At 43.6% G+C, this 24,624-nt stretch overlaps 1 protein-coding gene and 1 long non-coding RNA gene across 3 annotated transcripts in view; one reads left to right on the top strand and one right to left on the bottom strand.

The window, feature by feature from the left end:
* LOC109400384 (uncharacterized) overlaps nucleotides 1-24,624 on the bottom strand; it is a 118,119-nt gene that overhangs the window by 64,733 nt on the left and 28,762 nt on the right. The window contains exon 1 of one of the 2 annotated variants that reach the window (XM_062845067.1): nucleotides 21,530-21,593. The exons of the other annotated variant lie outside the window; for it this stretch is intronic. The gene's annotated coding sequence lies outside the window, so the exon portion shown is untranslated. Of the gene's footprint in view, nucleotides 1-21,529; nucleotides 21,594-24,624 lie in introns of those variants that run through there. 2 annotated transcript variants of the gene reach the window in all.
* On the top strand, nucleotides 21,975-23,302 carry LOC134285065 (uncharacterized). Its single transcript, XR_009996120.1, has 2 exons — nucleotides 21,975-22,382; nucleotides 22,416-23,302. It is a non-coding gene; the product is annotated as an uncharacterized LOC134285065 (long non-coding RNA).

Raw genomic sequence — 24,624 nt, 5'->3', positions numbered from 1 at the left:
ATGACAACTAAGAGCCGTGGATTTTGACTAATGATTAGAAAATTAAAAAATAGAATTATTCTATCTATGAACATCAGCAACATGGTCATTCGATAAAGACGGCCGCCGTTTTGGTTAACACCAATACATACACACAAAATCTCGAGGTGCAGCGTTGTCGGACAAGAGTGAGCCCAATGAGATCCCTCTCGATAACTGATGGAATAGTTTGAGTAGCCATCTAGAATGCGGCCGACAGCATCTTTTAAAAATCATTTGCGTCGACGAGGAGCGTAGGGAACTTTCGGAAGACAAGAACGCAGTACGAGCGGTCATGCTACAGCATGGAAATCGGCAGAAAATAGAAGAATACTACAAGTGGAAGCGGAAGCAGCAGACCTGTCCTCCTTCAGGCAGAAATGTAATAAAGAAAAATCAGATTGTGAGGGCATAGATCAACTGTGTCATACTAGCAGAAATCTACCTCACCTCACAAATACTTTGTGACGCGAGCGGAAATGTGAAGAACGGCTCAAAGTGAGGATATTGTAAGGTGGAAGTAACATTTCGTCGAACACCTGAATGGCACAGGGAAAGCAGGCATGGAGGATCCACATAGCGCAATGCTGCATTCAGGGTCTGTATTTCATTTTAAGAGCTCCGACGGCAAAAGTGGTGTCGATTATGCCTCCAAAAATTTTAATCTAAAGGCAATAATTGCTCATGAAAATTTATTACAAGAGCAAAGAACATGTTAGAATTATGACCACTACTGGATTTTCTCTAAAAGTAAGCCGTCCATATTTTTTCTGAATTTTATCAATCACCAACATTCCCGTCTTCGACGTTTCTTTTCTTGGCCACTCTCACTCACTTTCGCCTCCACCGGAATAATCAATGGCCAGTGATCTCCGTGTGTTTCCGAACAATGCACCGGGAAACGGTAAATCCCCGAGCAACCCGCGCGCGCTCACGCAAGACACAGGAGCAGATAAATGAGCCGAAATAGGGGTCCGAGTGGTAATAGCCATCGCAAATTATAAATTTCACACCTTGCCGCATTCACCACAGACTACGCGAATCATTCGCGGAGGAATCAAACTCTTTTCGCACATCAATAATTCCTCTTTAGTTTTCTTTCGAAACCTAATGAGGCGGGAAGAAAAATGAGTCTGAAGAAGCGCTCGAAAGATCCAAAACAAACGACTCAAAACGGATCGGGCTGCAGAGGTCCGAACCGAACAAAGGCGGTAAAGCACTTTTGAACAATTTTCCCGGCAACAGGAACGATTGATCTGCCGCGATTTACAGGGTCTCTGTTCGTGAAAGCAGGTGCCACTTACCCCACGTCTCCACTAGACAGAAATGTCTTGCCATTTTGCTGGACAGATGTGTCATGACAGAAATGTTCTCTCGCTGTTTGAATGGAAAGCAGCGGTGTTGATCATTTCTGTTACGTTTTCTCTTTCTGGCAGCCAAATGGCAAGACATTTCTGTCTAGTAGAGACGTGGGGTTAGAGACAATCCTAGTGAGATGACTGCGATTGAGCACAGCGCAAACATGATTCCCGGTCTTGCCAACAGAAACTTCTTGGAGCGGCACCAATAAAAAAAAAAAAAAAAAAAAAGGCGCTGCTTAAGGTGAAACATCAAGAGAGCCCATTGCAATTTTGCATACAAACTTTAGAGGCACAAATCTGACGAACGAAGCATCGAACCAAGTCGCACTTGATTATCCTGGCTTTGCGCACTTGCAAAAAGAGGCAGCTTTTCAAAATCGACCGCATTTGTTTAAGAATTTTTTGTAATTGCGTTGCGTTTTCCCCTATTTTTCACTCGCGGTTGTAACGTTAAAATGGCCTACTTTTCTTCACTAAAACAAAAGTGCCGAAAAGTACTACTTTTCGGCACTCTTAAGAGTGCTGAAAAGTAGCACTTTTTGGCACCATTGCCAGAACCCACTTTTCGATAACTTTAGAGGCCACCGTAGACACAGCTGTTACATCTACATCCTCTAATGAGCTCGGATCCGAATCAGGACTATACAGATTTAGATTAAGACTGCAGATCAAACGTAGAAGCAGCAGCTGAAGCTACTTTCCCTCTTGCCCATGGTGCGGTTGCGGTATGACGACGACGGGAGTTTGCAAATTTCTGACATCTGCCCTATCATAGCCTACCTGATCAAACAAAAGCACCACGCTGACGCGCATGAATGCTGCCACGTGGTTCGTCTTGATACATGTACGTGTAGCAAGGTTATACAAAGGATTATACCAGAGCGTTAATGATTAATCATAAATTTAATCATGATTAATGATTAATGATTAAGATTAATCAAAAATCAGTAATCATAATCACCAAAATTTCTCATTTAATCATTAATCATTAATCTTAATCACACTGATTTCGCAATTTAATCATTAATCAGTAATCATAATCATAAGAAAAAAAATTAATCAATCATTAATCATTCATCTCCAAAAAATTTTCACCATATAAAATATATGATCCAATTTGAATTGGTTCAAATGCTGTTCTTCTTGATTATTTTTTCAATAATCTCCCAGACAGAGTTACCTTTTACTTTTGGAACTTCAAAAATATTTTAAACAATAATTATATTTTAATCATTTCCTGTTTTTTTGTGATTGATTAATCATGATTAATCATGATTTTTAATCAATGAGCCATTTTTAATCATTAATCATAATCAATAATCACAGATAAAATCAATTTTAATCATTAATCATAATCATTAATCATCCCAAAAATCAAAATAATCATTAATCATAATCAATAATCACCGAAATTTGAATTTTAATCACCAATGATTAATCATGATTAAAATATTTGTCAATCATGAACGCTCTGGATTATACTGAATGGGTATTTTTTGCAATTACAAAAAACTTTGTATGCAACTCGTTGCAAAACTCGATTTTTTCAGCACTCGTCGTATGTACGACTAATGTACGACTCGTGCTGAAAAAACCATCATTTTGCAACTTGTTGCATAAATAACTATTAAGATTTGTGCTTTTGAAAACGTGAGTAGGGGTGCAAGTCGGCCATTGTGGCAGCCATATTGGTACTCTCTGAAGTTTCTCCTTAAGTGAAGGTCGACGGAACCGCGCGCGCGCAAAGATTAATTTCTTTCCAGTTGATCTTTGTGTGCCCATCAGATAGCATTTTCTAACAACTCGTTTCAAACGGCGTTGTTGCCGATCGATGATGGTGCTTTGAGTAATTGGGCGTCAGAGTTCGCTTGCCGCCCGAAGGGGCATCCTATGCTATGGTAGCAGTGCGGTAACGTCCAGTATCTGCAGAACAATTTCATGGTGGTTATTGGTTATGCTTTCAACACTCTTACCCTGATTGTATATTTGAGCTTCCAGGTCACTGCGGAGTTGCATATTGGTTGAACAAGATTGAGCACTTGAACTTTGATCTGAAGTTGTTGGCATTTACACTTTCAGATGGTAGATTAGGACCAGTTTGCACGTACTAAATGGACAATCCCAAAGTGGGAATCTAAAACCACCATGAATGAACACATGAAGTAACTCTCAAATGATTACTGTACTGCAAACATAAAATTACTTATCAGAAGAGATCCTCAGGCATTGCATTCATTGATAACGCATAACACCACAAAAATGAGCTTACAGCCTCTTCTGTATTCCTTGATGACCACACAACTTCTTCTACTGGCCCCAACCGGGTCCAACCGCGCAGCGATCCACGCGGTCATCCAAGTGAAAACGGCGGCAAACCAACCCGTTTGTGTCAGGCCCCGGCGCCGACCGATCGCACACGCAATTGAATAATCAGCAGTGGCAAATGTGCGGTTTTTGTGGTCTCTGTCGGCATCGTTTCTCGCGGCGGCGCGGAGGGTAATTAATCTCCTTTTGCCACCTGACTTGGACTGGACTTGGAACTCTCGCACCACCACCACCACTGCGCGTCGGGTCGTCCATAAAGGGAACCGAAGTGACTGCGGCTCCAATATGCCAATCAAATTCACTTGGACCGCTGCTGCTGCTGCTGCTGGATCGGTATTCGCATCTGGATGTGTGTCAGTTTTTTTTTCAATCCTGAAGAAGTTGATGCGATGAATTATTGGTGAAATTCCTCTTGGTCAAAGCAATGGGCGCGAGTTCGAAATATTTGATCATGCGGTGGAATCGATCGACAGCAAATAGTTACTGACAGCTCTCGGGAATTCTTGGGCTGATCAATCACTGCGATAGCGAACGAAAAGCAAACAGAAGTGAAATACCAACGGACCAACCTAGTAGATAGGTAGGTACCGAAGTATTTTTCCACTCCAGAAAACACACCAAAACACGAACGCGCCACCGCCGTTGGTAATCAGATATTCCGTGCCGAGACATCGAATCGAAACGGGTCTGTATGCACTGGAGTAAGGTATGATGATCACATGTATCCGCACAGCACACCGCGCGCTGGACTGTGGGGCATATTTTTCGATACACCTATCTTTCTTCCCTGCAGTCCAGCCATGCGGATGAATTTTGACCTGATTCGGTTGATTTACCACCCCCGCAACTCTGCTGAGCTGAAATACGATAACATACTTAGAACACCGGAGCAAGCGATCCATGAAGATCACATCCGGAACTTGTGGTGAGTTTCCACTTAGCTTGGAGGATTATGGAGTACCGTAAATCAAAGCTAAGCATATACATTTTAATGTATGAAGCGCTTTGGCATCCCACGTGATCTGGTGGGAATCGAGTCCTTGGCTCCAGATTTGCTGCTAGACAGGCGCTTTTATTCCTCCAAGCAACAATGCCTTGCACGGCCTTCAGAAGGGCCGCAGCTGACCAATCACAGTGCAGGTATCGCATCTGAACTTGAACTACTGTGACGTAGCTCACCAACTGCTTTATCAAGAAGTTTCTGGGTAGGGGACGAATATCGCCATCATAGCGGACCCATACCGAGTACACGATGGCAACGGCAATATGGACGAGGGGTGAATACCCCCGTATAGGAGAGTTGGTATCTACTATCTATGAGGGCTTCGTGGTCGCCAAAGCAAACGGGGTCTTCTTCTGTAGGTGTTATGTGTCTCCGCGGTGTTCAATCCAGCAGTTCACGCAGATACTGAACTGTATGACAACCGTGCTGCCAGGACGAAGGCCGGTGGTAATAGCGGGGTACTTCAGTGCATACACAGAAAAAAATATGTAATTAAAATTCAGCGAGAAATCATGCACATAAAGGGAATGCTACAGTTAGTGCATATTTACATGAGATATTATATAAAATTACGTTACGTTCGTGTAAATTTCCGTCAAAAGTCGCGTAACCAGTTGGAGTCCATGATGGTTTACGTGATGGTTTTCGGAAATTTACACGATGGTTATGTAATTTTACATTATATCTCATGTAAAAGTGTACTAACTCTAGCATTACCTCTATGTGCATGATTTCTCGCTGAAATTTAATTACATATTTTTTTTTTGTGTAGGCCATGGAATGGAGAAGCCGTTTTACGAACCAGTGGGGTCAAATCCTGCTATGTGTGCAGGTGAGGGCTCTGACACATGAGGCGACTCTGAAGGTCAAGGACATTGACGAGATCACCGAAGTGGAAGAGCTCGTCACGGCACTGCGGCAACAGTGCGATGTGCAGGTGGCCGCCGCAGCCGTTAAGCTACGGAGAGGGCCAGCATGGACACAGATAGCTTTGGTTCAGCTACCTGTGGCAGATGTTAAAAAAGTCCGTTAAAGTAGGGAGTATGAAGGTGGGCTGGTGTGTATGTCACCTGACATTCCACGAGCCACCAGAGGTTTGTTTCAGGTGCCTGGAACCAGGACACAAGTCGTGGGACTGCAAAGGCCCCGACAGGCGCAAACTGTGTAGGCGATGCGGTGCTGAAGGTCATAAGGCCCAAAGCTGCACGAGTCCGCCCATCTGCATGATCTATACCGGGAAATCCTCGAAAAACAGACATCCGATGGGTGGTCCAGGGTGCCCGGCCTTCAAGAAAGCCGCAGTGAACAACAAATCACAGTGCAGGTAACGCAGCTGAACCTGAACCACTGCGATGCGGCTCAGAAACTGCTTTGTCAGGCGGTTTCTGAGTGGAAGACGGATATCGCCATCATTTTGGACCCATACCGAGTATCCGCCGGCAACGGCAACTGGGTCTCGGATGGGACCAGGAAAATGGCGGCGATACGGACGACGGGCAAATACCCCGTGCAGGAGTTGGTGTCTACTACCTATGAGGGCTTCGTAGTCGCCAAAGTAAACGGGGTCTTCTTCTGTAGCTGTTATGCGCGTCCGCGGTGGCCGATCGAGCGGTTCACGCAAATGCTGGACCGCTCAACGACCGTGCTAACAGGGCGAAGGCCGGTGGTAATAGCGGGTGACTTTAATGCCTGGGCCGTGGAATGGGGAAGCCGTTTCACGAACCAGCGGGGTCAGATCCTGCTAGAAACACTGGCCATCGTAGATGTCGACTTGGCTAACGTCGGTATTAAGAGTACCTATAGTCGAAACGGAGCGGAGTCAATTATTGACGTGACCTTTTGTAGTCCTGGCCTAACAAGTAGTTCGAACTGGAGAGTAGATGATGGCTACATTCACAGCGACCACCTGGCGGTTCGCTACAGTATCGACTACAACAACAGCAGACAGCGGATAGAAGAAGAGGCGGCTAGGCCAGGCCAAGCCCTCGCAGGTGGAAGACATCATACTTCGACGAAGGGGTATTTAGGGAGGCGCTCCGCCGTGAGCGAAACTTAATCGGTTTAGACGGCGACGAGCTGGTAGCGGTGCTCTCACGTGCGTGTGATGCGACCATGCCTAGGCGAGTCCACCCTAGAAATGGGAGGCCACCGGCTTACTGGTGGACCGACGCGATTGCGGACCTGCGCCGCGCCTGCCTACGGGCTAGGCGGCGGATGCAGCGAGCACGATCAGAGGAAGTGCGAAACGATCGGCCGGCGGGTGGTGTTCGCCTCTGCAAAAGCCGCGCTTAAGACCAAGATAAGAGCAAGCAAAACGGCCTGCTTTGAGGGTCTCTGTCAGAGTGCCAATGCGAACCCGTGGGGTGACGCCTACATAGGGTGACCATATGGTATCCTAAAGGAGGACATGTCCTCCTTTTTCATCAAAAATCAAATGTCCTCCTTTCGCTCGGAAATGTCCTCCTTTTTAACATTTAATAAAATTATAGTAATCAATTATCTGGCAAATCTTCAGAAGTTGGAATAGAGAGCAGTGAAAGCGTAAAAGTACCCCAAATGAGAAGTTCTTCATTCCAGGACTATAAGACAACTAGACTATAAGATGGTTTTATAGCAGCTGTGAATTTGTTTATGATTTGTTCTAGATTGCTTACTTGTTATTAAACGTTTGCTGCTTCAATTCGACTGTTATACAGCGAAAAACAAATATTTGTGTAGTTGAACGATTGAAATAAAGCTATTTTCCCTATTTCCCTAATTCGAAGATTATTTTTATGAGAATAACACAATTTTATTGCGCTCCTATATTTTTGTTTTGCTTATCAAATAAATACATACGCAGTTTTAATTTTCATTGATTTATCATTACTCAATAGAATAGAATGACAGCTCGAAGAAGGACATAAGAATTTAAATGCATTTTAAAAATAGTTGCAGAAGTTTTTCTTGAAACGATGTCATTTGAAATTTCAATTAATTTTCTGACCCGACCGATTCAGCGAATTGAATAATCTGGATACTTTTGAAAAAAAAAAATGCTAGTCAGTTAAATGCAGAGTTAAGTCAAATACAAAAAGTGACTCTTTAGTGGAAAATATGTTGTGTATTTACTGCTGCTTAAATAAGTGTCCTCCTTTTTATACAAATGTCCTCCTTTTTCAACCAAATTTGGTCTAAATGTCCTCCTTCGCTTGTTTTCCACATGGTCACCCTACGCCTACAGGATCGTTATGGCCAAGACGAGAGGTGTGATGGCTCCTACAGAGCAATCTCCAGAGATGTTGGAGGGGATCATTGGAGGACTTTTCCGCGTCATGATCCTAGTCCTTGGCCTCCTTTCGTAGGACAGCCGGGGACTGGGGCTGGCGATGAGGAGAGGGTCACCGATGTGGAACTTGCGGGGATAGCTAAGTCCCTTAGCGTAGGTAAGGCCCCAGGTCCGGACGGAGTTCCGAACCTGGCCTTAAAAGTAGCTATTGCAGAAGCTCCCGAGATGTTCAGGTCTGCTATGCAGAAACGCCTGGACGAGGGAGTTTTCCCAGAAGCTTGGAAGAGGCAGAGCCTGGTACTATTGCCAAAAGCGGGGAAACCACCCGGAGACCCGTCGGCATATAGACCAATATGCTTGATTGACACGGCGGGGAAGGTGCTCGAAAAGATCATCCTCAATAGATTGTTGAGGTTCACGGAGAGCGAAAATGGTCTTTCGAGCAACCAGTACGGCTTCCGGAAGGGGAGGTCCATCGTAGACGCTATCTTGTCGGTTACAAAAACCGCCGAGAAAGCACTCGAGCCTAAGAGGAGGGGAATTCGCTTCTGCGGGATAGTGACTCTGGATGTAAGGAATGCATTTGATAGCGCCAGTTGGGCTGCTATTGCCGATGCGCTCTTGCGTCTGGGGATACCGGAGTATGTACTTGTACAAGATTGTCGGAAGCTACTTTCAGAATCGCGTATTAGTTTACGACACGGAGGTGGGTCGGAAGTGCTTTCACATAACCTCAGGAGTCCCGCAAGGTTCCATCCTGGGTCCGGTGTTCCTCCTCTCCTCTTCTTGGCGTAACGTCCTCACTGGGACAAAGCCTGCTTCTCAGCTTAGTGTTCTATGAGCACTTCCACAGTTATTAACTGAGAGCTTCCTCTGCCAATGACCATTTTGCATGTGTATATCGTGTGGCAGGCACGAAGATACTCTATGCCCAAGGAAGTCAAGGAAATTTCCTTTACGAAAAGATCCTGGACCGACCGGGAATCGAACCCGTCACCCTCAGCATGGTCATGCTGAATACCCGTGCGTTTACCGCCTCGGCTATATGGGTCCGGTGTTATGGAATGTCATGTACGACGAGGTGTTGAGGTTAGAGTATCCAGTGGGAGTGGTGATTGTCGGATTTGCCGACGACATTACGCTCGAAGTCTACGGTGAAACAATCGAGGAGGTAAAGTTGACTACCAACCACTCGATCAAGGTTGCGGAGGCGTGGATGCGGTCCAGGAAACTGGAGCTGGCTCACCACAAGACAGAGGTAACGGTTGTTAACAACATGCAGTCGGCGCAGCAGACGGAGATCAGTGTAGGAGAGTGCACTATCCTGTCAAAGCGCTCTGTCAAACACTTGGGCGTGATGATCGACGATAAGCTTACATTCGGTAGCCACGTCGATTATGCCTGTAAAAGAGCCTCCACAGCTATTGCGGCACTGTCCCGGATGATGTCCAATAGCTCTGCGGTGTACGCCAGTAAGCGCAAGCTTCTGGCTAGTGTTGCTACGTCCATACTTAGGTATGGCGGCCCGGCGTGGGGCACCGCGCTAAGTACTGAATGCTACCGACGGAAGCTGGAACAGGCTTATGTGCCTGAGGGTTGCGAGCGCGCACCGTACCGTGTCACACGATGCTCTCTGCGTCATTCCTGGTATGGTGCCTATCAGCATTCTTATCAGTGAGGACATGGAGTGCTTCGAAATGCGCGGCAAAAGAGGCATACGCAGGACTGCCAGGATGTCCTCTATGGTCAAATGGCAGCGCGCGTGGGACAGTTCCACCAAAGGAAGGTGGACCCATAGGTTGATACCGAGGGTAGATAGTTGGATTAATAGGCGCCATGGGGAAGTTACATTCCTCCTGACACAGGTCCTTACAGGTCATGGTTGCTTCCGACAGTATCTACAACGTTTCGGGCATGCGGATTCTCCCGAATGCCCAGTGTGCAATGGTTTAGAGGAAACGGCGGAACACGTTTTGTTCGTGTGCCCGCGATTTCGCACAATGCGTGACCGCATGCTTGCCACATGCGGGGAGGACACAACTCCGGACAATTTGGTCCAGAGGATGAGTACCCGACTAGATGGACATTACAAAATTATAACATGCTGTGTTATTTTGTTACGATAAATTTTTATAACAAGGGTTGTTATAAAGCATGTACCGTTAGTAGTTAAAATAACAAAAGTTTCCACTGAAAAGAACAAAAACGTGTTAACTTGTGTTATGATCATAACAAAAATATTACAAAACTTGTTCCATGAAATATGATAGAATTTAACAAAATTATAACAAATTGTGTTATAATTCCTTTGACCTATTAGGGTAAAAACTAATTGTTATACTCATTTTTTGGGTTAATATTTTTAAGTGTGTTATTCTATTTTTAGAAAAAGTAAGTAACATAAAAAAATCTCGAAAACGTTGTAAAATTCTTGGATCCGAACGGGATTTGAACCAAGACACCTACCATTAGTAGAAATCTGGCGCCTCTGCCAATGAGGCCATCACGGCTCTTGAAAAGAGTGGTGATAGAAGCTTTACTGGTTCTACGTAATACCAGTTTCGTCACTCAAATCCTTTTTTGTCAGACGTAGACGAGCGCGGCAGTATGACGTCACATTGAGCTCGTTGGCACACAGACTTGATTTGTCGTTAGAGATTTTGTTTTAATCGATCACAATTATGTATATCATATGCAGATATGATAACAACTTCAGATATAATTTAGTTATATTCAAAATTTTATTTTATTTTAAGCAATTACATGAAATCCATCACATAAGCGGTCGTCCGTTCGAAGAAGGCAGAGAGGGTTAAAATTTTCCAATTTTAGCGTGACATACTTATCCCTTCAGGACGCGCGCCGTTGTAAAAACCTCGCAGCGGCAGAGCCTAGCTCTATTGCCAAAGCCAGGGAAACCACCCGGTGACCCGCCGGCATAAGACCAATATGCTTGATTGGCACGGCATATGCTTGATTGGCACGGCGGGGAAGGTGCTCGAAAATGTCATTCTCAACAGCCTGTTGAGGCGTACTGAGGGTGTAAATGGTCTCTCGAGTAACCAGTTCGGCTTCCAGAAGGAGAGGTCAACCGTAGACGCTATCTTATCGGATACAATGATCGCCGAGATAGCGCTCCAGCGTAAGAGGAGGGGGATTCGCTACTGTGCAGTAGTGACTGAAGATGTGAGGAAAGCTTTCAATAGTGCCAGTTGCGCGATTATTGTCGATGCAGTCCTGCATCTGGGGATACTAGGGTACCTGTATAATATTCTCGGAAGCAACTTCCAGAATCGAGTACTAGTTTACTAGTTTATGACACAAAGGTGAGTCGGTAGTGCTTTCAAATAACCTCAGGAGTTCCACACCCGGGTAGAGGTAAAAAACTGACGATCAAAACATGATATTGGTTTGATTGACATAAGAGATAAAAGATCTGAAAATAATATCTGGAAAATATTCCTGGAACATCTGAACAATATCAAAATTTGATATTTCAAGATCATACGAATAGCTCGCTGGTATTGGTTAGATCTTACAAAATCTAAATATGATTTGATGTTGATGTTCCAGGAGTAAATTTTTGATTTTATTTTTAGATCTTTTATCTCTTATGTCAATCAAACCCATATCACTTTTTGATCTCCATATCAAAATATGCTATTATTGAGCTCTTTTCCTCTTCTCGGGCAAGGTTTTATCCAGGGTCCGGTGTTAATTGAATTTCATGTATAGGTGTATGGAAGCACTGATGATGACAAAGACCCATTTTACGAGCAGCTCGAACGAGAGTACGACCGCTGCCAAAACCACGACGTCAAGATCATCATAGGAAACCTAAACGCTCAGGTAGGCCAGGAGGAGGAATTTAGACCGACGACTGGAAAGTACAGCGCCTACCAGCTGACGAACGAAAATGGCCTACGCTTCATCGATTTCGCCGCCTCTAAGAACATGGCCATTCGTAGCACCTTCTTCCAGTACAGCCTCCCGTATCGTTACACCTGGAGATCACCACAACAAATGGAATCGCAAATCGACCACGTTCTGATTGATGGACGGCACTTCTCCGACATTATCGACGTCAGGACCTATCGTGGCTCTAATATCGACTCTGATCACTACCTGGTGATGGTTGTTCTGCGCCCAAAACTCTCCGTTATTAACAATGTACAGTACCGGCGGCCGCCCCGGTACGATCTAAAGCGACTGAAGCAACCGGATGTCGCCACCGCATACGCGCAGAATCTCGAGACAGCGTTGCCGGACGAGGGTGTGCTCGATGTGGCCCCTCTAGAGGACTGCTGTAGTACAGTGAAAGTGGCCATCAACAACGCAGCCGAGAGCACTATCAGGTACGTAGAACGGAGTCGACGAAACGAAAGGTTCGACGAGAAGTGCAGAGCGGTTCTGGAGGAGAAGGACGCAGCGCGGGCGGTAATGCTGCAGCATGGAGCCCGATAGAATGTGGAGCGATACTGACAGAAGCAAAAGCAGCAGACCCGTCTCTTCCAGGAGAAAAAGGGCCGCCTGGAAGAAGCGGAGTGCGAGGATATGGAACTGCTGTGCCGTTCCCAGGAAACACGAAAGTTCTACCAAAAGCTCATCGCATCCCCAAAAAACTACGTGCCGCAAGCCGAAATCTGCAGGGATAAGGACGGGAGCCTCCTGACGGACAAACGTGAGATTATCGAAAGGTGGAAGCAGCACTTCGACGGGCACCTGAATGGCGAAGAGAATGTAGGCACGGTGGATCGAGGCAGCGGAGGAAATTACTATGTTGGTGAAGTAGAGGACGGGTACGAACCAACTCCCACACTGAGGAAAGTTAAGGATGCCATCCACCAGCTCAAAAACAACAAAGCGGATGGTAAGGACGAAATCGCAGTAGAACTCATCAAGATGGACCCAGAAAAGTTGGCCACCTGTCTGCACCAGTTAGTAGTCAAGATCTGGGTAACCGAACAACTACCGGAGGAGTGGAAGGAAGGGATAATCTGCCCCATTCACAAGAAAGGTGGCAAGTTGATGTGTGAGAACTTTCGAGCGATCACCATTTTGAATGCCGCCTACAAAGCGCTATCCCAGGCCATCTTCCGTCGTTTCATCGACGGCCGGTCGACAACGGACCAGATCTTCACCGTATGGCAAATCTTCCAGAAATGCCGTAAATACCAGGTCCCAACACATCACCTGTTCATCGACTTCAAGGCGGCATACGACAGTATCGACCACACAGAGCTATGGAAAATCATGGACGAGAACATCTTTCCCGGGAAGCTTCCCGAGCAAAGTCTGATAGCAAATTGAAAACTAATTTTGATGTTGTGATATTGCAAATTTTGATAACTCAGGTTGTTGTCGTTTTGGTCGTTTTAACGGTTAAAATATCAAAAATGAGAGCAGAAAAATGTTCCTGTGACAGCAAATTGAAAACCATTTCTGCTATCGATGATAGCAAATTGATAACTGTTTTTGTTATCAGCGCAAGAAAAATGAAAAATCGTTAAATGTAGAGTTTTTTGGTTGATATCAAATCCTAAATGCAATAATGCAATTGCACTTATGATATATCCCTAGAATTTCTTCACATAGTTTACTAAAAGATTTAAAAACTATTGTAACACTAAATATTTACATTAATTCAAAATGACAGCAAACCGAAAGCAAAATTTGAAATCAAAATAAGTAAAGATAAAATGATATCAAAATATGATATCAATTTGTTGCTGAATACAAACCATGTTTTCGATTTGCTGTAATTTTGTTGTTGGACTTTGCTCGGGTTACCAGACTGATACGAGCAACGATGGACGGTGTGCAGAACAACGTAAAGATTTCCTGCCCACTATTCAACATCGCCCAGGAAGGTGTTTGGTATGCGACGAGCCGGACTCAACAACCGGGGTACGATCTTCACGAAATCTGTAGAATTTGTCCGTGTAGCGGATGACATGGATATTATTCTTAGAACATTTGGAACAGTGGCAGAATTGTACACCCGCCTGAAACGTGAAGTAGCAAAAGTCGGACTGGTGGCTAAAACAAAGTACATGCTGGAGGCTGGAACTGAGCGGGACAGGACAAGCCTTGGCAGCAATGTTTCGATAGACTAAGATACTTTCGAGGCGGTAGACGAATATTTCTATGACCACGAACACCATGGTCGAGGAGGATCACCAAGCGGACGGTGCGCGTGCTATGGCAGATCATTAGCGGCGTGCAGGAGAACTGTGTGTGGCGGCGAAGGATTAACCACGAGCTCGCTGCACTCTTCGGTGAACCCAACATTTCGAAAGTGGCCAAAGCTGCACGGATACGATGGACACGCCATATTGTGGAAATTCCGGACAATAATCCTGCAAAGTTAGTGTTTGCTGTTCATCCGGTTAGCATAAGAATGCGTGGAACGCAGAGAGCACTATTGGCGGACCAAATCCAGTATTTGATCAATCTGTCAGTCGGTTTTGGGGAGTAAAGTGACTTGAGTGAATATGTGAGGGCTCTGGGAATCTCAGCAATAACTCATATAAATCGAAAGTGCAGCCAATTACGCTGCGGACCCCGACCACTTGAGCATTGTCTCATGTAATTACGAGTTAATTTGTATCAAACAATTAAAAATTTAGAGCTGCAATACTGCGGGCTCGTTAAACCCCTTCGCCCGATACCGATGCCTGATCTGAAATCTCTCGTATACATAACCGTGCGTACAGTCCATGCTCTCGCGAACCGGTATCCATTGTGCATTCCACAACATCCAATCGGTAACTACTGAAGCTTAGCGTAATTTTCCCGCGCACACTTTCGATTTCTGGAAACTCGGGGCTACCGTTGCATTGGTTGGGTCTCTATCCATGGACCACACGGCGTGCACACACAGTAGCGGCGATGCACTCATCCGAACAGCTTCATTTCTTCTCGCCTCAGCATCAACTTCAAAGTGACGATTCCACCGCGGACTGCGATTTGAAATCCGGGCGACTTGATGCGCCCCGCTAGGCCTGGGGAGGGAGCGAGCAAGAGAGGCTAATGACGATAATTACCAGCTATCATTACCGTTGTTTTCTCCGTGGTGGCGTGCGGGCACACAACGACGGCGACGGTGACGACGACGACGTCTCCGTCGTCTTTTTCAAAGACAAGTTCCGTTTTCCAGCTTTTCTTGTTTTCTCCGTCCGTGGCGCGGCGCACGGTTGCTGCTCCGCTGTGGATTTTCCAATTTGCACTGTAATTTATGTTTGCGTGTTTTTCGCGATGTGGTTTCCACATGGTAACCCCGTGAATGCGAGAGGTGCAGATCGTCGTCGATGTGCAGCGCTTCGTTTGGAACAGAATTTCCCCGAACGCGAGCGCGCGCGTGCCTGTGGCGGCTCGCGGTCTCTGCTCGCGGCGAAGCACTCCGCTGGGGTGAGCAAGTGAATCAGAGGATCGATGAGCAGCGATATAATTCAGCTTGATTGATTTTATTTCGAACGCATTTTGCCACTTTCAACACGCGCCACTGTGCACATGATGATGAACTTGTTGCGGTCGAAGCCGTCGTCGTCGTCATCGTTTCATCGATGATCTAAGACCCCCTGAAGTCAATGATCGGGAAAATTGGCATCGCGGATAATGTTGATGTTAATGCAGCGGTTTTCTAGCCGGAGCTTATTATCGAGTTGAGGAAAAAACCGACCGGTTGATTGGTGGCGCAGCTTGTCCGGAGACGGTTGTGGCATAACAAGTTAATCAGTCCTGGTCCCGCTGGCAAGGTTGTTTGGTTTCGCTTTTCGCGGTCAATGACCTTATGGAGCAAATGCATGTGTTGCATGATACTCATCGCATAATTGTCATGATTGATGTTTGTCATTATGCTACAGCTGCTTGGTGAAGTTTCAGTCAGGTGGAATTTTCCCAAAAGTAAGTACCGGTCTTAAGCCTGGAACACATAGCGTCCGTTCCGTCGAGGTTTGCGTTTTTTTGACAGTTTTCCCATGGGAAATGTGTCAAACTACTGTCACGCACACGCAAACGTATGCATTGTGTGGGGCACTTTAGTCAGTCTAAGGAATGTGGAGGACTAAAGACTAAAGCGGAGTGGAAGGAAGCGGCCATTGGCCCCATTGACAAGAAAGGTGAAAATTTGGAGTGTTCGAATTTCCGAGCGATCATAGTACTGAATGCCGCCTACAAAGTGCTATTCCACTCACCACCACCACCACCAAGCGACGATGGGCGGTGTAAAAAAAAACTGCGTAAAGGTTTCGGGCGATGTGTCTAGTTCGTTTGAATCTCGCCGGAGACTGCGACACGGTGACGAATTCTCATGTTTGCTGTTTAACATATTGCGGATGACATGATTGTTATTGCTAGAACATTTGGAACGGTGGAAGAACTGTACATCCGTCTGAAACAGGAGGCAGCAAAGGTCGGAATGATGATGAACGCGTCAAAAACGAAGTAAATGCTGGCAGGCGAAACTGCGAACCTAAGTAGTATTTTTGCGAAAAACTAGGACACATTAGAGGTGATGGAGGACTTCGTCTACCTCTGATGCTTATTATGGGCAGACAACAACGTTAGTCATGAAATACCAAGGAGCATCATCGATGGAAATTGGGCCTACTATGGGCTCCAGAAGAACTTGCGGTTAAAAAAGATTCACCCCGCACCAAATGCACCACGTAACGCTTATAAGACCAGTGGTTCTTTACAGGCGCTAGACCTGGACTTTGCTCGAGGAGTACATGCAAGACCTTGAACTGTTCGTGCGTCGGGTGCTTACTGCTTAGGTTTATCTTTGTCGGTGTACAGATGAACGGTGTGTAACGGCGAAGAATGAACCACGACCCTGCTGCACTCTACGATGAACTTAGCATCTGGAGAAGGTGGCAAAAGCTGGAATGATATGAGGGTTTCAGGAACGCTGGAACGCTCTAGAGGGCTTCAGGAGATTAAAAGGTCTTTCATGGTATTCCACGGTGTGTCAGGGGCCTTCTGCGTAGTACCAGATGCTTTCGTGAGCGTTCCAGGGAATTTCTACAGGTTCCAGGGGGTTCCACGGTTTTTAAATAGCGTTTCAGGGGTTTCAGGATAGAGTTCACGGAGACTGCGTGAGGTGTCACGGGCGTTCGAAGAAGATCCAGTTGGTTTAAGGTTCCCGAGCGTTATAAGGGGTCCAGAGTGTTTTAGAGAATAAAAGCGGGTTTCAGTGAGTTTCAGGAGGTGTCAGGCGAGTTCCGAAACCCCCTGAAACCACATGTAACGCCTTGAAATGCATTTTAACCCATCTGAAGCTCCATTGAAAGCCCCATAAAACTCCCGTGGTACGTATTGGAACGCCTTGACACGCCTTGAAACCTCACTGAAACGACCCTGAAACCTTCTTGCAAGTACAAGCCCCACCACCCCCCCCCCCTACCCTGAAATGCCATGAAACCTTCTGAAATTCCCTAAAATGCCTTGATATGCCTTGAAACTCCTCTGAAATACACCTGAATCGTCTTGAAATGCCTTGAAACGCCTTGAAACGCTTTGAAGCTCCTCTAAAACGTCCCCGGAGTATCCACGCTTGCCTCAATAAGAGCACCTTCTAAATCCTCTTGAAACACGCTGAGACTACCCAAACCCCACTTGAAATACCTTGGAAGTTCTCTGAAAATCCCTTGAAACTCCGTTGAAAACCCCTTAAATTGTCTTATATTCCCAGAAACATCTTAAAACGTTCAGAAAACTTCCCTGAAATATCTTTGTTACCCTCTTCGAAGCCCCCTAGAACATCTCCTCAATCCTTTTAAATCTCGGGACGATTTCCTTTGGTAAAAATGCAATATCTGCTTTGTTTTCCAACATTTTACCCTGGAGTATTTTTTATGGTCAAGGGAAACAGTTGTGCATGGTATGTACCTCCTCTCATTGTACCCTCCCCACTTCTGCTGGTAACCGAAAATGCGTGGCTTTTTTTGTATTTTTTTATGAGTTCGACATGTTTTTGCCCATGTTTTAGAAGGCCGACTCCAGAGGCACGTTATCCTCCTTTCGGGACATTAGACACATTTTGGTCCATTTGGGACCGAGCACAAAGAGGTACTTGTAATATTACGAGGTGCAACAGATGCAATCGTCCAAAAATATCGGTGTATGTTCAAAGAGAAACGAGAGTAGAGTCTGTGGGCCTTCAACGTCTTCATTCTAGAATAGTTTAGATGATCTAGATAACCAAGGAAATATAAAAGGATATTATAGTTGCAATCGCAGGCGCTAAAAATAGGTACTTTATATTTCGCGAACATTCGCTACAATGGAAATGTGATAAGATATGCAGATTTTGCGATCCATACCATGAAGATCATTTGAATGTCAGAGGAGGCTAAAATCAGAACACAAAGAGATACTCGAAATATCATGCGGTACAACAGTAACAATAGTGAAAGAACTACACCTCTCAAGTAAAAAGAAACAAGAGTAGAGCTTGTAGATCCTGTAGATCTTAAATAATTCAATTCCAGAGTAGTTTGGATAACCAAGATAACCCAATTGATGCTTGATTTGTGACATAAACTACGAAGTACTTTAGGGCCTTCAACTTGTTCAAGAATGAAAACTTTAACAGATTATGATAGGTAAGGATACATTGCATGCCGAAAATCAGAGAAAACTGTTGATGATTGGCAAAACGATGAAAATTGAAAAAAAAAACATGCAAAAAAGCCACGTATTTCGGCTATCAGAAAACGGGGAGGGCACAAAGGGAGAGGTACACTGCATGTTTTAGCACAACTATTCCCCTTTACTATAAAAAAGACTCCAGTGTAAAATATTTGAAAATAAGGAAGATATTGCATTTCTTCCAACAGAAGATCGTCCCGGGTGTTAATGGTTTAAAGCTCCCACGAAATTTGAAAATAAAAATCTGACAAATTCGTGACAGACAATTTATAATTTCAAATACAGTGGACGTTCGGTTGGTGCAAACGGTTTGATTGCAAGTTTGGTGAGGTTATCACACCACCAGCCGGCAAAATGGTGCACCAGGTTAGCCCGAATGAATAGAATGAATTTGACGTTCATTTTACGTACACGTGGGTTGTTGTTGCAGTTGCAGTTTTTGAATTTTGTTAGCTAAGTGAAACGTAAGCGTGTTGCAGTTATCGAACGACTACTGTAATGGAATGGACCGTTTTTTAGCGAGAATCAGTCAACAGTTAGATGAGTTAGCTTAACGATTTGTTCCACATTTACGTCCAAGACTTTTGGTAAAAATGTTCAAATTTCTCTTAAAATTGAACTTAAAGGAATTCAAACTCAATGGGAAGTGGCTGATTCTTACCAAGTAACCATTAAGTCGTAACAATGGCATTTACAGGTTCTATATCCTAAAATAGAGCTGCTCAAAAGCAACTGTTGGTGAATTATTCGGTTGATATACGGTCAACTCCAACAAAGAAGAAAGAAGCTGATGCAATCCGAGAGACCATTATTTACTTCATCCAAAGATAAAAATGATAATGCTGGAGTTCTAGTGGGATTCGAAATTGAAGAGTCGAATCGGTACCATACAATTGAGCTGTAATTCATCTTTCAATAGATAGAGAAACAATCAGGGATCCAGATAAAAACAAATTCTTTAGGGAAACAGCTCCCTACATGGTCGATTGCATGCGGTGTTGCTTGCTAATAACTTTTATTTACGAACCTTTCTGCTAAACTTTATTCACATGCCATTGCTTGCCAAAGTATTGTTTTTGACTACCATTAAAAATGGCTACGCAGTCTTGAAATTAGCAAACGATGTTTATTACTTGCTCAACGTTTCGACACGGCGTTAGTGTTTTCTTCAGGGGGAACTAGAATTTAATACATGTACTAATTGGTCTGCTACATAATTTTGTCACGGTAACTTACACTAATTTGGTCGATTTTGGTCTTGTGTTTCGTCTAACTGTAACTGTCCGGTCATTAGTTTGTTGGTACATGCTGTAAAATTATAGTCATTAGAAATTTTGTCTAGTTACTTGTCTGTTCTAATAAAATATACGAAAACTAATAGTCTTACACTTATTGGTATAACTTTCAGCGAACATTTGGCAATGGCGCAATTTTTCCTTTATCATCCCCTCAAATATGTTTGAAATTTGTTGGTAGCAAAAACTGCCACATCTTGATAAATACGTTTCGTCTACAGTATTTTCTTGTGGGTAAAGTGTGTATCAAATCTTCAAGATATTGGCCAAAGACTACCCAGACGTTACCCAGAAATTACCGTAACAAAATTATGTAACAGACCAATTAGTACATGTATTTAATTCTATTCCCCTCTGAAGAAGACACTAACCCCGTGTCCAAACGTTGGGCGAGTGATAAACATCGTTTGCTAATTTCAAGACTGCGTAGCCGTTTTTAATGATAGTTGCAACGATACAGTTGAGCCTCCACTAGAATATTATTTTTGTTGACGTCAGCTTTGATTGACATGAATGTCAGGTAGCTCAAGCCGTTCAACAGCACTAACAGCCATCTTATTCAGCTGGAAGGTACATGGTTAACAAGCACTATAAGTTAGCATTATATACCAATGTACGGCCTAGTTTGGTGCTTATGATTGTAACGGCCTGTAAGCATTTGGAAACCCCTTATTAGTAATGCATTATAACGATTCAGTGGTAAATTGGGGTATACTTTTGCGTTGTCTTCCCGATACCACCCCAATAACTGCATTTTTTATTTTTCTGGCTATTTGGTCGCGGTTCTGCTGAACCAAATCAAAGACCATTTTTGGAAAAAAAAAAAAACATGTGCTTTCTTAGCATTGCAAAAAGAAAGTAATAATCTTCCGGTCATGCAAATATGGAGTAATTCTAACAATTCTTTGCGGAGTAAATTTAAAATTTCTGTTTGGCAGTACATACAAAAATTAAAATTGCATCCAACCAGAGTGAATTGTAAACCATTCCACGGAATCAGCGAAATATTTTAATTTTGTTCCAGATGATGAGCACCTCAGGATTCCCTCATTGCCGTTAGATTTCTAACGTTTTATTCGAAATACGGGTGTTGGAGGATCCAATTAAGACGAACTTGGATGCATTTTCACTTTCTTTTTGGTTTTTGATTTTTCATTTTATAACGAAGCAATGATTCATACGCAAAATCTATACGCATTTTCAATATTTTAACCGTTCCAAAACGCACCTTCAACATTCATCGTAAAGTCGATGGGAAACACTTGCTCTCAAATGTAACAGTAAATTAATGAAAAAATGAAAGCCTGACGTGAGGAGGCCGTGAAAAAAAACGGAAAATTACTGTATTTTCAACATAGATTTCCATACTCACTTAGAGGAAGGATCAAAGTATCCTTTGATTTTTTTACCTGGTGGATTTTTTTTTCATTTTTTCAGAAACCATTTTTTTTTTCGAAACTGTTGAAGCTTTCAGTTATTGTTTAAACAGCTTACTGTCCTATATAAGAAAAATTTAAACACTTATTATCGGAATGATGATTCAGATTGATAAAACATCTTTGCATACGAGCAATTCGGATTCTGCCCAGAGCATTCAACTACTCACCTACTTTTACGGGAAACGAATGTTAATGATGATAAATTTGAGCGTGTTTGTAGAATACCTGTAAGTAAAAGAAAATCGAGTTAAATACTAGTTCTGTTAATTCCGACTATGCATTTGCATCCTTTCGTTGGTATGCTCGACTGTAGTTGGAAACTGATGATTTGCGGCTTCTCAGTTTTGACAAAATAACGGCGTTTTGATTTTGTCAAGACTGAGAAGCCACAAAACATCAGTTTGCGTCCTATGACAGATACGTATTTCAACCTCAACTGTAAGGTCGTCTTCAGTGCCTCGTACTTGAATCGACTTACAGTTGAGCTCGAAATACACATTTGTCACATAATGCGAATACATAGTTGGTATGATTTTGTTCGTTCTTATTTTCCAATAAATCTGAAGGTAACTCCAGATAAGACAATATTATTGAAGAAAAAAAATGAGTTGATGGAAATATGACCGAGCAACACGCCAATGTGATGACGAGCAATCGCCTTGTATTAAGATCTGTACCTTCAGCCCTCTGAACCGTTCGATTCCCGGTCGTTCCAGAAGCTTTTCATAAAGCAAATTGCCTTGACCTCTTTGGCCTTATAGTATCTCTTCGTGCCTGCCACACGATACACACATGCACATGCAAAATAATAATTAGCAGAGAAAGCTATCAGTTTATAACTGTGGAAGTACTCATAGAAAACTTAACTGAGAAGCAGGCTTTGTCTCAGTGAGGACGTTACGCCAAGAAGAAGCAGATCTTTTATATGGCTTTGGGACAGAAGGTCGAAGGACAAATGGTCGAAGGACAAAAGGTCGAAGGACAAAAGGTCGAATGGACATAAGGTCGAAGGGACAAAAGGTCGAAGGGACAAAAGGTCGAATGGGACAAAAGGTCGAATGGGACAAAAGGTCGAATTTTAGTAGACCAATTTACCAGCTGGTATTTCTCGCTTATAAGACAAACATTTTTGAGAAGTCTTTGTTGCCGCTCATTGAAAGAAACATTGTAGTGCTGTTATAGAAATCATATGCATTTCAGTCACTAACATTTCCATAGGAAATTTTTCCTTCTTTTGTTTGTAGGCTGTTCTTTCAAGTTCTGTTAATGTAGTATTTATTTAATGGCAATTTAGTTTGGCTTTTTGTTCAGGAATTTTTCCTTCTTAAATTTATAGGCTGTTATTTTAACTTTTGTTAGTGAAATAATTATTGACTCCTTAGGGACTTATTTTTCAATCAGAAATTTTGCCTTCTTCTTTTCAATATCTGTTCATTCTAACTGTACTGCAGAAACATTCATTAACTACTTGTGCTTAGTGATCATCCCCTTTTGGATAGATAGGTAGATCCTAATAATTATCCTGTATAAGAAAAAAAATCATTTTGTTTGCTCATACAGGCGTTACGCCAAAAATTGAGAATTTTCGATCCCCCTCTCCCTGTCCTATACTAACTATATTGCTTGTTACACTTTTGCAAACCACCCTCCCCCTATAATCGTGACATACTTCATGGATCATCCCTATAATACCCAGAGATTTGTCCTTTTCTAATTTATAGACTGCTTGACTTTATTTAATCGCATTAATGATTGGAATTTCAAATGAGAATATTCCGATCTATGATTCATCCTTCTTCAACCCATAGGCTGTTCTTTCAAGGAATCAGAGATGGCATGCTCCTCAGTGCGAAACGTGTGAAGAGAAAACATACACTCTACACACGACTTTCAACGAGAGCGAGGGTGAACTACGCAACTTTTTTCACACACAAACCACCCGCCCACCCTCAAAATGAGTGCTCAAACAAATCTCGCGTTCAGTATCATACAGACGTATCTGCAATGATCGATTTCTCTTCATCGATTTTCTCTTCGGATTATTCCGGAAAATACGACCAGTATTCGGATGATCTCTCGGTGTATTTCGGTAAATGACAACTAGGACTAGCTTCTAAAACAACAAAAACAACCGAAAATGATTTACCGGCCAAGTTATTAACCAAAGAGAAAATCGATTAAGAGAAATCGATTATTGTAGATACGCCCGTATGATACTAAGCGCGAGAAATGTTAGCACAAACATGTTTTTTGCCTTTCTCGTACACCAAGGTGTACCGAAAGGCTATATGTTCACTCCAAAAACGAAAATTTGATAGAGCCCCCGGAGGGGTCAAGTGTTATGTACCAATCGACTCAGCTCGACGAGTTGAGATGATGTCTGTGTGTATGTATGTGTGTGTGTGTGTGTGTATGTATGTGTGTGTGTGTGTGTGTGTGTGTGTATGTGTACAAAAAGGTCACCTAATTTTTAGATAGTAAATATGAACCGATTTCAACGACCGATGGTTTATTCGACGCGGTATATTGCCCCATTGTTTCCTATTGAAAATGGTTCAGATCGGTCCAGCCGTTCCGGAGTTATGGCCATTTAGGTGTTCCGGACCGGTACCCCAGGAAGGGGCCAGATATGAAAATGCAACAAACCCATGCATGCGACCCATCAAACCACTGCATTTTCGATTATCTGATGAACGGGAAGTGGGAAAATAGTCTCAGACTATATCTGAACCGGTAGTGTTTCGGAACCGGTTCCGGGTGTCCTGTCGGAAGTGGCCAAATATAAAAGTGAACATAACCCATGCATGCGACACGTCAAATAGCGGCATTTACGATAACCAGTTGAATGGTGAGCAGGAAAGTAGTTTCAGACTGTAATTGAACCAGTAGTGTCCCAGAACCGGTTCCAGGTGTCCCGCCGAAGTGGCCAATTAGAAAAGTTAACCAAACCCAGGCATGCGACACATCAAACAGCAACTTTTTCGATAACCTGATGAACGGTAAGCAGGAGAATAGTTTCAGATCTAGGGGCGGGACAGCTCTTAATACCTGTGCTAATACTCGCTAATAAATATTAGATTCCTAACACTCTTCCAAAATTGGACCGAAATTCTTGTAGTATGCAGTGTTGGTAAACTCACACTCAAAGCACACTCATGAACCGCTCCCGCGTGAGCAAACTCGCACGCGATTCTGAATCGTTTTCTCACGCGCGAGAATTTCATGCAAAATCTCGCACTCACGAGTCAAGCGCCGAAATCTC

The sequence above is a fragment of the Aedes albopictus genome, chromosome 1, assembly GCF_035046485.1.
Source record: "Aedes albopictus strain Foshan chromosome 1, AalbF5, whole genome shotgun sequence".
NCBI classification, from domain to species: domain Eukaryota; kingdom Metazoa; phylum Arthropoda; class Insecta; order Diptera; family Culicidae; genus Aedes; species Aedes albopictus.
Note: the sequence above shows the minus strand (reverse complement) of the source record. Positions and strands in the feature narration are given on the sequence as shown.